We start from the raw sequence: 16,211 nt of genomic DNA on the forward strand, positions 1-16,211 counted from the left end.
GGACATAGTTAAGTTAATGTAGACACAATGCAAAGTGCGAAGGTATGATGGAGAGTGCAATATACCACCGAGAGACTCTTGGTAAAGTATATCAGTGACCAAACGTATGGCTGATGGAATTCAGCTTAATGAAAATGGGAATGAGTGTAAATAGGGCATGCATTGCTAGTTATCACACTGGGGGAAACGAGTCTCAAGGAGCAACGATTCAACGTTGTCATGCAAAACTAACCAGTCGAAATTGTCGAAATTACGGTGGTAGTAAGGGAAGCAAAGTGTCAAAATTACTTTCAGGTAAGTACGTGAGGAAATGAATGGACTTATGTTTATCCCAAGCTAAGAAATGGATTGGGAGGCTTCATCACCTCTCTTTGAGCAGACACATTGAGCTGGTAGAGAAGATCCACAGGAATATGACAAGGGTGGCGGTTGGCAGTATCAATGAGAACGGAGGAAATCCTCCATCTACCCACAATGGTGGAAAGGGCAACTATCCTCATATACCACAGGGGCCAAAGATTATGTTGATGTGGACTGGCTGTCTGAGATCGAGAGGATGTAAGAAACCAGAGGACATCAGACGACAGGAAGGAAGTGACAGAATAATACTTAAGCAGAAAGACAGTAAGTGTGTAGAGCAAGCTTAGGGAAGGGATTTAAATACCTGTGGCACTGGGAAGATTAAGATACTACACACACACACACATACACACACACAGGTCAGACAGGGACTAGTCTAGACGTTCAAGGGAATGTTGAACAGCAGGATCCGCCCATAACACAAGCTACGGAAACTGCTGAAACTCGTGGGCTGGAAGAGGGGGTTTAGAAGGAGCAGGCAGTTTAACAGACTCTGAACATGACGCCTGACTCAGTGGGACACGAACCTGGGGACGATGTAACAGAAGAGCCCAAGGGGACTGAGCGAAGCTGCAGATAGGATATCATACACCCGTTGAAGATAGAAGAATCAGGGAAATTTATGGTCTAGTCGACGATAAGTTTACACAAGTGCAGAGCACACAGGATCAGTGCTTGAGCGCGAAAAGAAGGAAGATTGTAGAGAACGGCAGAAACTCAGAGGATGACGTATCAAAACTACCAGACTCAGCCTTAATGTGAGTGGCACCGGAGCTAGAGGTTATTAAGCCACAAGGTTGACAGACGTATAATCTTTGATTACCTTTGGACTGGAGGGAGACCATACACCAGAAAAGAAAGGGGAAAGAAAAAATGATTAGCAAACTTTACTGAAGGGCCGTAGTATAGCCAGACGTAATTTCTGTGATTAAAAGAGAGAATTTTTTGGTCATAATCAAGACACAGTGGGACGTCCAATTATGATCACGTTTGATTAGGAGTCATCTAGCCAGCAGGAACTTACTCTAGGGACACAAAGAACCTTAAAGACAGGCTGGAACTCGGCTAGGAATTCATCAAATGTGACTCACCTGAGGAAAGAGAGGAGAAAAGCAAAGAATGTCGTCAGATGACAAAAGAACTGGAGACACCAGATGAGGCAAGAGGACAGACCACCCCAACTAGTGCTGCAGGTCAGTAATGTTAGGTGATGGATTAGAAAATAAATGGTAAAGAGTTAGAATTTATGGATCGTATTAGGGAGAACGCACCTGATATCGTTGGAATTATGGAAACAAAACGGACTAAAAAGACAAAAATCTCACTTGTTCTGCCCAGATCGGGTATATCTCTCCTATAAGACTCACATCTGGTCCTCCTCTCTCTTGAGGATTATGATGAAGTGTTTGTCATAACCCTCGAGATCTTCAAAGCATTTGACAGGGTGTGGCATATAAGTCTTTGGTCTCCAGACCCTTCCCTTCGCTTCTCTGCTTTTCTCTTTCTTCCCTACTGCATATATACCTCTGTAATCGGCCCATTGCAGTACCTCATGATGGAGCGCCGGTCCTCCTCTTAATCTAACAACAGTGGCGTCCCTAAGGGTTCTGTCCTGTCACCTATTCTCATATCTCCATAAGTAATCTCTTTCCATTCTCTAACTCTATTCCCTCTCATGCTCATGATCCACTCTACTAACTTCAACTTAATTCACTCCTCTCTTCTAATACTCGTTTTCTTTCTCGTGTTGAACACAACTCCTCTCTTAATTCATTGATTCGGACTTGTCCAACGTCCGGGAATGGGGAAGCGGTAACGAGGTTAAATCTAACTACGACGCCAGTTCTACCTCTGTCTCTTTCCAAATATCATTCGTTTCCGTCCGTTCAGTTTCACAACACTACAACTTATCCCTACAAATATTATAGATAAACTGGAGTGCTGAATAGGTTCCGTAATTATTTCTCTTGTGAAATGCTCTTTGCATATCTGCAGAGATCTTATTCGCCCGAGAATGGAGCACTACACACATTTCTGGGTTGGTTCTTGCGGCACGTCTTTATGAGCTACAGTGGATTTAAGAGCCTTTCGTCTCATGAGTTCTCCTGGCATCACATCTCTCCAGCCATCCCTCTCTGGTTCGCCGTGATGCTGACTGCCCTCTCCTTATTCTACAGGTACTGCATTGGCCACCGATGTCTTGAGGTGGCTGCATGTGTCCTGCTACTAATGCTTCATGTCATTCGCGTCTGGCTGCTGCTGCTTCCTACAGTTTCTTTATGGATACATCCATAAGAGGAGTGACCGTTATGATACCTCCACCTCCCCTCAAACAGCGAAGCTATGGCACTCTCCTCTTTCATTCATCTTCCTCTACTTCCTATAACCTTTTCCAATTTCAAACAGAACTAATAGAGGGGATCAAGAGGAGGGTAACACAGATGGCACCATATTGAAGTGGAGTGAGTTACATTGAGAGATCACAGTCCATAGATTTGACCATTGTGGATGAGTACAGAGTTTGGGGAGACTTAATCACAGCTTTTATGATTTTTAAAGCAGTTTGAAGAAGTCAGGAAAACATGGAATTAAGACACTAATCAGAAAATACGTAAGGGAGTATATTCACAGTACGAGAGCGGATGATAAACGGAATAAACCTGAGGTACGAAACTGTGAATGTGGACAGGGAAGACATACGTATGTGACAGAGTTTGAGCTGTACTAAACTAAGTCTGGGAGAGAGAGAGACAAGTGATAAAGGCCGATTAAAGATGATTAAGGGATGATGATATACGAAATGCGGGGATTGGGTAATATGCTAGGATTGGAGGTTAGGTAACTGGGGAATAACAGACATGTTGAGAGAGAGAGAGAGAGAGAGAGAGAGAGAGAGAGAGAGAGAGAGAGAGAGAGAGAGAGAGAGAGAGAGAGAGAGAGAGAAGGGCTGACGGTTCACATGGGTCGAGAAAACGAGATGACGAAAAGGGGATACACACACGCAGAGATGATTTAGAACACCAGCAGCGCGATCGCTGGTGGAGGAAGGAGAGAGGTGGGTGGTGAGCAAGCATGAAGGGAGCCATGATGAGCACAGGAGAGGAATTACAATAGCGATCCTTCGGTTGTAAAGTCTTTTCAGCTTATTTTGGCACGGGACGTGAGCCTGGACTGTGTGTGTGTGTGTGTGTGCATGTGTGTGTGTGTGTGTGTGTGTGTGTGTGTGTGTGTGTTGGACGGTGGATAGAGGATTAGTCAAACGCTTGTTGGGTGATGACTGTGGGTTCAGGAAGGGTAGAGGACCTGAGAAGAAGACCTGAGAGGAAGGGTAGAAGACCTGAGAGGAAGGGTAGAAGACATGTGTAGACCTGATGCTTCTTACAAGAGGCAGGCAATGAAGGAAAATCACGAGGGAAAGAGGAGGAAAATATGTACAACATCTACGAATCGACAAAGAAAAATGATCAAATTGTAAAGGATTTTGCCGGAGTCTGGCCTCGTATTACAGAACGTATACAAACGCCGTTCAGAAATCTAACCAATGAAAGCAATGCTTCTGTAATGGTAGATGGCAACCTGACTTGAATAAACATGGGAATGTCTCAGAATTTTCGAAATGTTTGTATAGATGTTGGTTTATATATGGGTGGGTGGGGATGTGAGGGTGGGGAGCCATTACGCGAGGTGAGAGTATAGATGGCGTGTGCTGCTTGAACCAGGGAGGAATTAGAAGGAAAACGATCTCCTGTGCTGTATGCAGATGATCCAGTGGTGACGACCGATTGTGTGATGGAGTGATGTATGTGTGTGTGTGTGTGTGTGTGTGTGTGTGTGTGTGTGTGTGTGTGTGAAGGATATTGCAGTAACTGTAAAAAAGAGGTTGTCAGACTGTCATACTAGTTTAATCTGAGATGAAATAGTTGTCAGTGATGAATAGAGGTGAATCTTGAGGAGTGTTGATGCCTAGCCAGGATGGAAGTGGGTGAACCTAATTAGCTATGAATCATGATGTCATAGAAAACGATGGAGACTCTATGGGGAACTGAAAATTTTAGGGTATAGTGATGTGAACTTAACACCGTAACTACGACGTTTACACACAAGGGCGGTTATCCCGACCCTAGTGCATGGATGGATGCGAGACCTTAATTTGCATGGGACATAAGAAGTAAAAATTACGAGTAATATAAATATCACAATCAATTATATGCTGAGACTAAATAAATATACAGAGTAAAGAATAGAGATTGGAATTAGAGATGTGGCGTAATGAAATCATCTGCATGACGACTGAATTGAAAAGGTCTGAATTTACCTTATTATGAAGGTTAATGACTCGATACACTGACATGGAGAATGTCCGACAGCACAGCTTAGAATGTCCACGAACGGAGGGGCATAATCGGCTGAGAGACAGAGGCAGGTGGAGTGAGTGAGTGTACTGTGTGAGGTTATGGGTATATCAAATGAGGTAGACTGAGCAAAGACTGACGAGTGTTGTGGAGTGTCGGAGGTGGGTTGGTGGAGGTGTTAAATGTGAGTGGAGACGTTCAGTCACTGCTGATGAATCACTAAAGTGTGATGAGTGAGAAATTAAGAAACGTAGATACCAATGATGGTTAATATGTTGAGTGTTTTCTTTACTTTTAAGTGCTATGTGCCGTGTTTTTCTGAGTATTTTTGTATTTTGTCTGCGTTTTACTGATCATATCCAAGTTTTGTGACTTTTTTTTTCTCTCTTTTTATAGATTCCTGATGATGCCTCTCTGAAGTAAAAAGCTGGAACGTATTAAATGATGGACTACGGGCAACTGGTGCTTGAGCATCCACTTAATGGTAGAATGACATTGAGAAAATTAGAGAGCATAAGAAAGGAGAGAGAGCGGGAGGCTAGAAATCCTCCCCTCCAGGTTTTACTTTTCCAAAAGAAGGAACAGAGAAGGGGGCCAAGTGAGGATATTCCCTCTAAGGCTCAGTCCTCTGTTCTGAACGCTACCCCGTAACGCGAGAAATGGCGTCTGGGGGTAAACCATGGAAAGTTTTGTGGTGCCTGGATGTGGAAAGGGAGCTGTGGTTTCGGTGCATTACACATGACAGCTAGAGACTGAGTCTGAACGAATGTGGCCTTTGTTGTCTTTTCCTAGCGCTACTTCGCGCACATGCGGGGGGAGGGGGGGTTGTTCATTTCATGTGTGGCGGGGTGGCGACGGAAATGAATAAGGGCAGATAGTATGAATTAAGTACATGTGTATATATGTATATGTCTGTGCGTGTATACATATGTATACGTTGAGGTGTACAGGTATGTATATGTGCGTGTGTGGACGTGTATGTATATACGTGTATGTGGGTGGGTTGGGCCATTCTTTCGTCTGTTTCCTTGCGCTACCTCGCTAACGCGGGAGACAGCGGCAAAGTATAATAAATATCAATAATATATATATATATATATATATATATATATATATATATATATATATATATATATATATATTGCAATTCAAACACAGGAAGGTTTACACAAAGAAAATAAAACAGGTTCAGACGTCATAAGACATGTACATAATTACATACCTGTCCAGGAAACGTAATCTGTCCAGTACTAATGTAATTTCAGCGTCCACCAGCCTGGCCTGGGTGCTCCATCTGTCCCCTCCGGTCATTCCTACGTCCATTTGTCCGTCTGTTCGAAATGTAATTGACAGATGAATAAAACTAGCATTAGCAGATGTTTCATCTAAATCATCACATATCTAAATCATCAGATATCTAATCTATCAGGTATCTTGGGTAAGTCATTAGATATCTTATGTAAATTATCAGATATCTTATCTAAATCATCAGATATCTTATCTAAATCAGATATCTTATGAAAACCATTAGATATTTAAATCATATCTTATCTAATTCATTAGATATCTTATTCAAATCATATGTAAATCACCAGATATCTTTCCAAAACTCATCTTCATACATTCTCCTCAAATCACACTCTTCATGAACACAAATGATATCAAAACCGCCGCTTTAATTTATATTCACCTAAAGTCATTAGTGAATTGTAATAAATTATATGGAAAAAAAGAAAATCTCGAGGGATAACTATCCTAAATTTGTTCTTTCCAATAAATGGTCACAATTGATACATAATCACAGACGAAAACTTTGGTCAATTACACTCTTATTCTCATTTAACTAAAACTTAACGTTATAGAAAAGTTTAAATATGTTTAGAACCTTATATACTAGGAAACAAATGCTTATTAGAGATTTGATTATGAAAACTACTTAAATATTATCATGACATGCCTAATTAGTGTACGTATGTGGTCGTAGAATTATCCTAAACACCTGGAGGTGTTGAATATATTCAGGTTGATTATACCATGATAATGATGGCCTTAATTACCCTGGTAGTTAACACGCCTGAAGTTCAAACAACCAGCCAACCAACCAATCAATCATTGAATATATTTATTTATTTTCATTATCGTCCATGATATTTCTATGTTGTCATACATATTCTCCTCATTATTATCATTATCATAACTATCATTATCACTGTTGTCATAACTATTATCATCGTCATTATTATCATTAAACTTCATTCACTTTATAGGAAAAATATAAAAGTGACAGGAAGTGAGGAATATTATGTCAAATCATAAACAATCCCAGCATCGTAACAAAACGTAATTGAAGAAGCCGAGGTTCGAAGCAGCTTCGAAACAAGAAATAAAAAAAAAAAAAGAAACTGCTTCTTCAACTGCTTCTTCAAGGGTATCGGGAGAGGGAAGGATACACACAGAAAACGATGATGAAGCAAACAGAAACCGAGACGGACGTGACGCGGCGACACACAATAAGAAGGGGAGACCATTATCTTTTTTTTATCTCTGCGTGCGCATGAGAGAGAGAGAGAGAGAGAGAGAGAGAGAGAGAGAGAGAGAGAGAGAGAGAGAGAGAGAGAGAGTCACCAGAGGCTTGCATGTTGCGAGCGCCGCTAGAGGATAACCAGACCCCGTTATTACCTCTGCTCAGTAGCTCTCGCCAACCCCTCCTTTTCCCTGTCTTCTCCGCAGAGCTAACCTCTCCTCCCATGTTCTCCCACAGCCTCCCCCCACACCCACCCACCCCATCCCTCCCTCTTCTCTCCCCCCTTACCCCCAAGGCTTACCCCCCCTCCTCCTCCTCCTCCTCCTCTTAAATCTCCCCACGTCCCCCCTCCTCCTCCTCCTCCTCCCCCTTAATGTCCTCCTTTCTCAGACCAAAGTCATGACCCTCACTGCCTCTTCCCTTCACCCTTGATCCCATTCACACCACATATCATACATATGGTCTTCGAGAACTCTCCGCCTACCTATCCATCTATGTATATACACATTCACACCACATATCATACATATGGTCTTCGAGAACTCTCCGCCTACCTATCCTTCTATGTATATACACACATAGGTGTTACCGGTAGGACTCCACTTGCATGAGGTGTGAGTGAAAAGCCACTTTGGCAAAGGCTTGTATCATTTAAAGTCTCGTCAAAGAACTTGTCACTCCAAAGGAAATCCACAATTCCCCTGCTACGGGAAGTAGCGCAGCCTTAGGACGCGGGAGCCTTTGGAAATAGGTCCTAGGTAAATCCAGGACACATCTTAGAGCGAGGTCCTGAGGTAATTATAACTAGGTAAGCAGAAAACCACAGTTCAGAGGCAATAGGTAAGCGGGTTGTAAGTTTAAGGCAAATAGGTAAGCAGAAAACCACAGTTCAGAGGCAAATAGGTAAACAGGTTGTAAGTTTAAGGCAAATAGGTAAGCAGAAAGACACAGTTCAGAGGCAATAGGTAAGAAGGTTGTAAGTTAAAGGCAAATAGGTAGGAAGAAAAACAGAGTTCCGAGGCAATATATAGAGCAACCCGGTAGCTATAGAAACACCAGCAGAATCATAGATACGAGTCGCTAATTGAACACAAGCAAATACAACAAGAAGCAAACATGAAAGTTGGGAAAGAGACGAACGTAGAGCAATTTCGAACTTTAGACTGTGATCTGATCGTCAGACAAAGAAAAGATTATGTTGTTTAGACATAAAAAGAAAGACACAAATTAGCAAAAACAGTGTGACTTACTCCAAGTATTTAGAAACAAAGACAAGAGAATATATTTAAAGATCGACTCACAATACAGGTATACAGGCTTTATATATATATATATATATAAAAAAACGCAGTTCTTATCAAAATCCCTTATATATAAGACTAATCACAAATACAGTAACTACAGGAAAATACAGCAACTACAGCGAGACACTGGGCAGTACTTACATTCCTCACACAATTGACGCTAACGATTTCGTCTCGTTCTGCTGTGAGCTGACAACAACGCACTCCATCTGGCCACTACGCTCTGCTCTCGTCCATATGGGGTAAGGTGCTCACGCCACACATGCTCCAGTTTCGAACCGAATACGTCAATATTTTTTTTCAAATTTCTGGCTCAGGAAAGGGAACATTCTTCATGCACGAAGGGTTCTGTCCACACTGAGTCCTGCTGTGAATGGCTGTCCTGTTTTCCCGAGCTCAAGCTTCGAGGCTTCACTGCATCAGGTGGTTCGGTAGGCTTCACAGGTAAATGGTTCGAATCCCTCGGTGAACTGGAGACTCGTGTCAGGCTTGATGACGGGACAGTGGTAGTACAGGGGTTACATCGTAGACAGACCCGTCATAGCACACAGATGTTCCTGTTAATCGCCAGAGTGACAGTAGACGGATTATTCCTGTCAACAGTCATGGGACATATAACACCAATATTCGGAGCAGTGAATGAACCTGGAGATCCTAGCTGGTCCCTCTCACACGATCTCGTTTAGTCTGTCTCACTGTCTCGTCTGTCAGTCAGCCTGTCTATCATTCCTTTCTTCCGTCCATCAATCCATCCAATTACTGTCCATTCGTTCGTCCATCATTCCGTCCACCTGTCCAACAGCCACAGGGACTAAACTGTCTCAAATACACCCGTCTTCTGCTCCCATTGCCACAGTGTACAGCCAACGATGATTCACATGTTTCTAACGCAAATACTCCCTTCATGCGAAGCCTCTGTGGTCGTTTAAAGTTCCCCCCTTGGAGAAGAAGCGTTCCGAAGACTTCCCAAAGGTTCATGAGCTAGCGGTTCGAACCCTCACGGGATAATGCCAGGCAAGTTGATAGTTCAAGAGCCAATGGTCGTTACCGAATAGCCAGACGGGTCAAGACAGAACTATGCTTCGCTTTAAGGGTCACAGCCAGGGGAAGACAAGCAAGATAAGCCTCTAGGGGTAGTGACACGAAAGCCTAAGACCTGAACCTGTGACCCACCCGAAGCAGCCCGAACCACATACGTACCAGGACAACGAATCAGACATGAATCATCAGGTGTATCGTCCATATCAGATCTTGTACCCGCTCATACAACACTACAGTAATATACAATTATTACAAAATGTCTCGGAAAAAATTGTCCCTCAAGAACCTTTCATACAGCCAATACATTTATCAGTTCCTTATACAGTATGTTGTATGATGAGTCTCTCTCTTGTCATTGACCAAATACAGTAGCTGGAATGACCAGTGCTGTTGCCTAGTCATTTATCATACAATGATCTAGACCAATCAATGTTGGTCAAAGGTCAGGCCATGATACCCAGGAGTCGTATGTTCATGTTGTAAGGGTCGTTCCATCATACTAAAAGGGTCGTTATGTCGTCTTCGAATAAGTCGTCCTCAAGAAGTTAAGATAAACAAATATCAGAACACTCGACTGTACCATTACACCAGAAGTTCAGTATCTCGGTGTTCTGCAGCAATTTTGCTAGCCAGGACCGTGATCTTGTGTTGTCGGCCAGGACCGCGATGATCCAGCAATATTGCTAGCTAGGACCATGATGATCCAGCAATGTTGCTAGCTAAGACCACGATGACCCAGCAATTTTGCTAGCTAGGACGATGATGATCCAGCAATGTTGCTAGCTAAGACCATGATGACCCAGCAATGTTGTCAGCCAGGACCATGATGAGCCAGCAGTGTTGTCAGCCAGGACCATGATGAGCCAGCAATGTTGTCAGCCAGGACCATGATGAGCCAGCAGTGTTGTCAGCCAGGACCATGATGAGCCAGCAGTGTTGTCACCTACGACCACGACGAGTCAAAATAACTACAGGAACCACAGACCTTAACAACAAGAATAACAAAATACGTGAAAAAACTACGAAATTCCTGATCAATGATTAGTTATCTCATCATCATTACATTATGTCTTTGAGCAGCTGGTACCTTTCCTCACATTTGGTGTTACATATTGATGGAGATGACGTGGTGTTACATATTGATGGAGATGACGTGGTGTTACATATTGATGGAGATGACGTGGTGTTACATATTGATGGAGATGACGTGGTGTTACATATTGATGGAGATGACGTGGTGTTACATACTGATGGAGATGACGTGGTGTTACATATTGATGGAGATGACTTGGTGTTACATATTGATGGAGATGACGTGGTGTTACAAATTGATGGAGATGACGTGGTGTTACCTATTGATGGAGATGACGTGGTGTTACATATTGATGGAGATGAGAAGTACTAAGAAGCATTTGTTCCAAAACGTCATCAGTTGACCAGTTCAAGGAGCCAGCTTCTGTTTCCTTTCTTCCAGGAGTAACTTTAGGAAAAAAACAAACAAACCTAAAGTGTTAGGGTTTGACATAGCGATAAACAGTCAAAGGTTAACTACTGCTAGTGATTAGAGACAACTAGTGATAAGGGTTGGTTAGTTCTAGTGCCAAGGGCTAGTTCACCGTAGTGCCAGAGGTTAGCTCTAGTGCCAAGGGCTAGTAATTCTAGTGTCAGTAGTTTAGGGTAGGCTTAAAGTAATTACCTAAAATTTCTTGAGGTTGGGTAATTTCAAGGGCTAACAAGCCCTAAAGTGCTAAATCCCTAAAACAGCAGGAGCGAGCTATCCCTAAAGCACTAGTGGCTGAATCAGCCCTAACTAGCCTTCATTGCTAGTGGATAACTACTCCAAAAGTAACAGGGGCTAACTAGCCCTTGAGTGCTAGTGGCGAAGTATACTCCTAAGGTTCCAGGGCCCTTTAGCCCTAACAAACTAGTGGATAATCACCCCTTAGATTACTATGGGATAATTACCCCTAAACTACCAAGGGGATAATCACCCCTAAAGTACCAAGGGGATAATTACCCCTAAACTACCAAGGGGATAATTACCCCTAAAATACCAAGGGGATAATTACCCCTAAACTACCAAGGGGATAATTACCCCTAAAATACCAAGGGGATAATTACCCCTAAACTACCAAGGGGATAATTACCCCTAAACTACCAGGGGATAATTGGTCCTAAAGTGACATCTATCGTTAGAATAATCACTACAGATCACATTTACTGTTATGTTAGATTACTTTTAAAAATAATCCTTAGTTTATAGTAAATATAATCGGAGATGATGGAGTAGAAATGAATTTGGAAACGATTGAAGAAAAAATTATGATGATAACTGCATGACTTATTCTTCGTAAATTCTCACCACAGAAGACCATGGATGGGATGCGACATCGCAAAGACCACGGCAGCGATATTGTCACACGGGGATCGTAACTCGTAGGTCGAGGTGTCGCAAATAAGAAATACATGAATTATCGGAAAAGTAAAGTTATGTTCAATATCCTGCTCACAACTTGGCGCCAAGGAGAGGACATCATACATCATAATCGTTCAATAAATTCATACATAAGTGAATGAATAAATAAATAAATTACTAAATACATATATATATATATATATATATATATATATATATATATATATATATATATATATATATATATATATATATATATATATATATATATATATATATATATATATATATATATATATATATATATATATATATATATATATATATACATATATATATATATATAAATATATATATATATATATATATATATATATATATATATATATATATATATATATATATTTTTCTCTTATTACTAATATTATTTTCTCTTACCTCCACAGTTCGGTATTTATACAAACTAACAACTGCTATTGCTCTATTGTACTTACAAGGTTCACCACAAGGTGTCGTACCGTATTTCAAGATGCCATTAACGTAATTTATTTTTTCTTTTCTATTCTGTTGCTTGGTTCTCTTCGACCCATTTTTATTCCTTTGTTTTATTGATTATTATCATTATCATTATTATTATTATCATTATTATTATTATTATTATTATTATTATTATTATCATTATTATTATCATTATTATTATAATCATTATTATTATTATTATTACTATTATCATTATTATTATTATTATCATTATTATCAATATTATCATTATTAATATCATTATTATCATTCTTTGTAGTTTTCTCTCATCATTACAGTCTAGTATATCACTTGCTGTTACCATCTAATCTTATTAGTGACCTGGTCAAAAGCAGAAGTTAACCATAAGTCATATCAAATTGTGAGGGAATACGGACGGGCCAGAGGGAACACGGACGGGGCATGAAGGAACACGGACGGGCATGATGGAACACGGACGGGCATGAAGGAACACGGACGGGCATGATGGAACACGGACGGGCATGATGGAACACGGACGGGCATAAAGGAAAACGGACGGGCATGAAGGAACACGGACGGGCATGATGGAACACGGACGGGCATGAAGGAACACGGACGGGCATGATGGAACACGGACGGGCATAAAGGAAAACGGACGGGCATGAAGGAACACGGACGGGCATGAAGGAACACGTACAGGCATCAAGGAACACGTACGGGCATAAAAGAAAACGGACGGGCATGAAGGAACACGGACGGGGCAGGAAGAAACACGGACAGGCATAAAGGAACATAGACGTACATTAGGGAAAACGGACGGGCAGAAGTAACACGGACGGACATTAAGGAAAACGGACGGGCAGGAGGGAACATGGACGGCTCTCGTCTAGGAAAAAAAAAAGGACCTCAAACTCGTTCATCTAATATTTACATAATCATATGCGGTACACAGAGTGTACACAATGTACACAATGTACACAGGACGTACACAGGATGTACCTTCTGGTACTGTGAGCTGAGGGGTAAGAACGCCGCTTGGGAAACGCTAATCTCTTTGAATAATGAGTTATGGGAGAGAATTGATTACCTCAAATTGTCTGTGGGTAAAGTCTGTAATCTGGACGCAGAAGGAATGCATGTGATGGATTGCAAAGCAACACAGAATTGATGGGGGAAAGTATGGCACGTGAGGTAGGTGGCGCCACAATGGGCGAAGGAAGGAATCAGTGGATCAGCAGCCTAGTGAATATTTTTTTTTTTGACTAAAAATAGAAGTGAGGGACACAGCAAAGAGGCCTATTGGTCCATGCTAGGCAAGGTCTTGAGTCTGTCTGTCCACCCTACAGCCAACTGCCTGAACCCATAAACACATCATCCAACCTTCGTTTAAACCTATCTAAAGACCCACGTAGCTTCCTCTACTGTCCTTGAGAGAAACTCGTTCCATAAATCGACTCCCGTATTTCCGAACGTCAATTGTTTACTTAATGTCGCTCTGAGCCTCGTCTATTCTGAACTGTTTACTGCTCGATGTTTGGGATGTGGTCTACTCATCCTTTCTCTATACTAACACGTTCTCAGGGGCCACAGACAAGATCCCTGCAGCGAGGGAGTGCATGGTCTTAAAACCCATCTCGGTTTCCTGAAGAAGGCGTTGCTGGCCAGGGTGGTCGAGAGGCGCGAAGACCAAATGCCCAACGGACTTTGTTTGACCCGTTGAAAACAGCCCACCACATTCACAGTCGCACGCAGGCCGACTTGTGCCAAATAATGACGAACCTCGAACACACACACACACACACACACACCGAACCTGCGCCAATAATGGCATTCTGAGAACAAGCACTCACATTTTTTAACTAAAGTTTCGTCTTGTTTAGCGTTACGCGCCAGCGTAGGGTAGCGTTACCCTACTTTCACGCAGAATTTCTTCGCACGTACCCATATGGTAAAGTATTCGTAAGCAGGTGTTCGTATGTAGGTACAATCACCGTCACTGTGCAGCACGTCTTCTGTAGAAAATGAATCCTTCCGTTCACATGTTTCGCACAGGACCGGAACACCACAATCGACCACAATCTGAACAGCATTTGAACAAAGTCTTGTCAGGAGCTGATATGGTCTCTGAACTGCCCATCATCTCACAGTCATGTTAACGACGTTTGAACAGCATTATTGAAGTGGTCCAACTTGTAGCTTCGTTTGCTTTGAGGAACTGCGAACGATTCTGTCTCGTCAGCAGTTCGAAACCTGCACAAAAGCTTCATATCAAGGACACCAGCTGAATGACCCCCTGGCCACTCATACGTTAAGCACCCGCCTCAGCCCACGAAGTTTAAACTGTTAAGACGAAGTTCGGTGCACTTTGCTCGCTAAGAAGAGAGACGAGTTGGGTGAAACGTGAAAGTCTATGAAGCAGAAAAAAATATCGAATCGAGTCGATGCGCTGTTGCCATGAATCAAAGACGATGCGCAGTTGCCATGAATCAAAGACGATGCGCAGTTGCCATGAATCAAAGACGATGCGCAGTGCCATGAATCAAAGTCGATGCGCTGTTGCCATGAATCAAAGACGATGCGCTGTGCCACGAATCAAAGACGATGCGCTGTGCCATGAATCAAAGACGATGCGCTGTTGCCACGAATCAAAGACGATGCGCTGTGCCATGAATCAAAGACAATACGCTGTTGCCACGAATCAAAATTCTCCCACTGAAGCCATTCTCTCCCATCGTTACGTCTTGACTGGCCTTATAGCATTTTACTCTCTGCATCTGAGTACTTTTGAATCTTTTTCATTGAATCAGATATTAGGATATATTTTAGATTTTCCAAGTTAGTTTTAAAGTTAGGGATAGAATTTAACTTTTTTTCTTTTCCTAGTACTGATTATGATTTTGACGATTATATCCATCCTTTGCAAGGACATCTGTCTCATAGTTGATTATACAAAGTAATTATCAGACAGAAGTACAAAAAAAAAAAAAAGATTGCCTAAGATACTCAAAGGGTAATTAGTATCCATTTCGATGATGACAGCGTCTGAATTATACTAATTATAATCAGGTGATTAAACCACTCAATCAATGGGATGGGTAATCTTACATATGATAATTGTTATCATCAAAGGATTAGGTGCTAAAAGGAGGGATTCATTGCCTATGGCGAAAGGGTAGCGAGTCGTGTGCATGAAGGTGTTACATGAAGAGATGGAGTAAGGTCGTCAAGCCCATATGAATCTTCGCCTCCATCGCTCATGTCTCTCCCCTTTGACATGACTCTTTCATACAGCTGAAGTTTGCCAATCAGCAATTGACCCCTAGGTTCTAACGAGGTTGTTTGTGACAGTGGAAAGGAACAGAAACTGATGGATTATTGTGGTAAGAGTAGAGAGACATACAGCCCTCCTTTCCCTTCTTCCTAACTACACTATTTACCCTTCCCATCATAACCATAACATCTTCATTTTCTCCCATCCCACAACAACTCCCTCTACGTCTGACCACAGTCCCCATTCCTTCATACGTTTCCCCTTCCATCTCTCTTTCCATCCAGCAGTTAGTTCCCTATTCCACTGCATTCTGGTGCCTCCTCCCTTCTTCCATCCCTCGTACGCCTTCCATTTTTCTAGCATTCGTCTCTTCTTCCTCCGTCTCTCACTGCCTTCTCTTTTAGTACCTCGTGAGGTTTCGACAAAGGCCATGGATAACCTT

The 16,211-nt window shown here is 42.0% G+C and overlaps 1 long non-coding RNA gene across 1 annotated transcript in view; it reads right to left on the reverse strand.

The window, feature by feature from the left end:
- Positions 1 to 9,376, reverse strand: part of LOC139760299 (uncharacterized) — a 28,364-nt gene extending 18,988 nt beyond the window's left edge. The window contains exons 1-2 of the long non-coding RNA XR_011715306.1: positions 8,682 to 9,376; positions 5,935 to 6,043 (exon numbers count right to left, since the gene is read on the reverse strand). This is a non-coding gene — a long non-coding RNA (uncharacterized lncRNA). The remainder of the gene's footprint in view (positions 1 to 5,934; positions 6,044 to 8,681) is intronic.
- Between the last annotated feature and the right edge of the window lie 6,835 nt (positions 9,377 to 16,211).

The sequence above is a fragment of the Panulirus ornatus genome, chromosome 3 (genome assembly GCF_036320965.1).
Source record: "Panulirus ornatus isolate Po-2019 chromosome 3, ASM3632096v1, whole genome shotgun sequence".
Taxonomy (NCBI): Eukaryota; Metazoa; Arthropoda; class Malacostraca; order Decapoda; family Palinuridae; genus Panulirus; species Panulirus ornatus.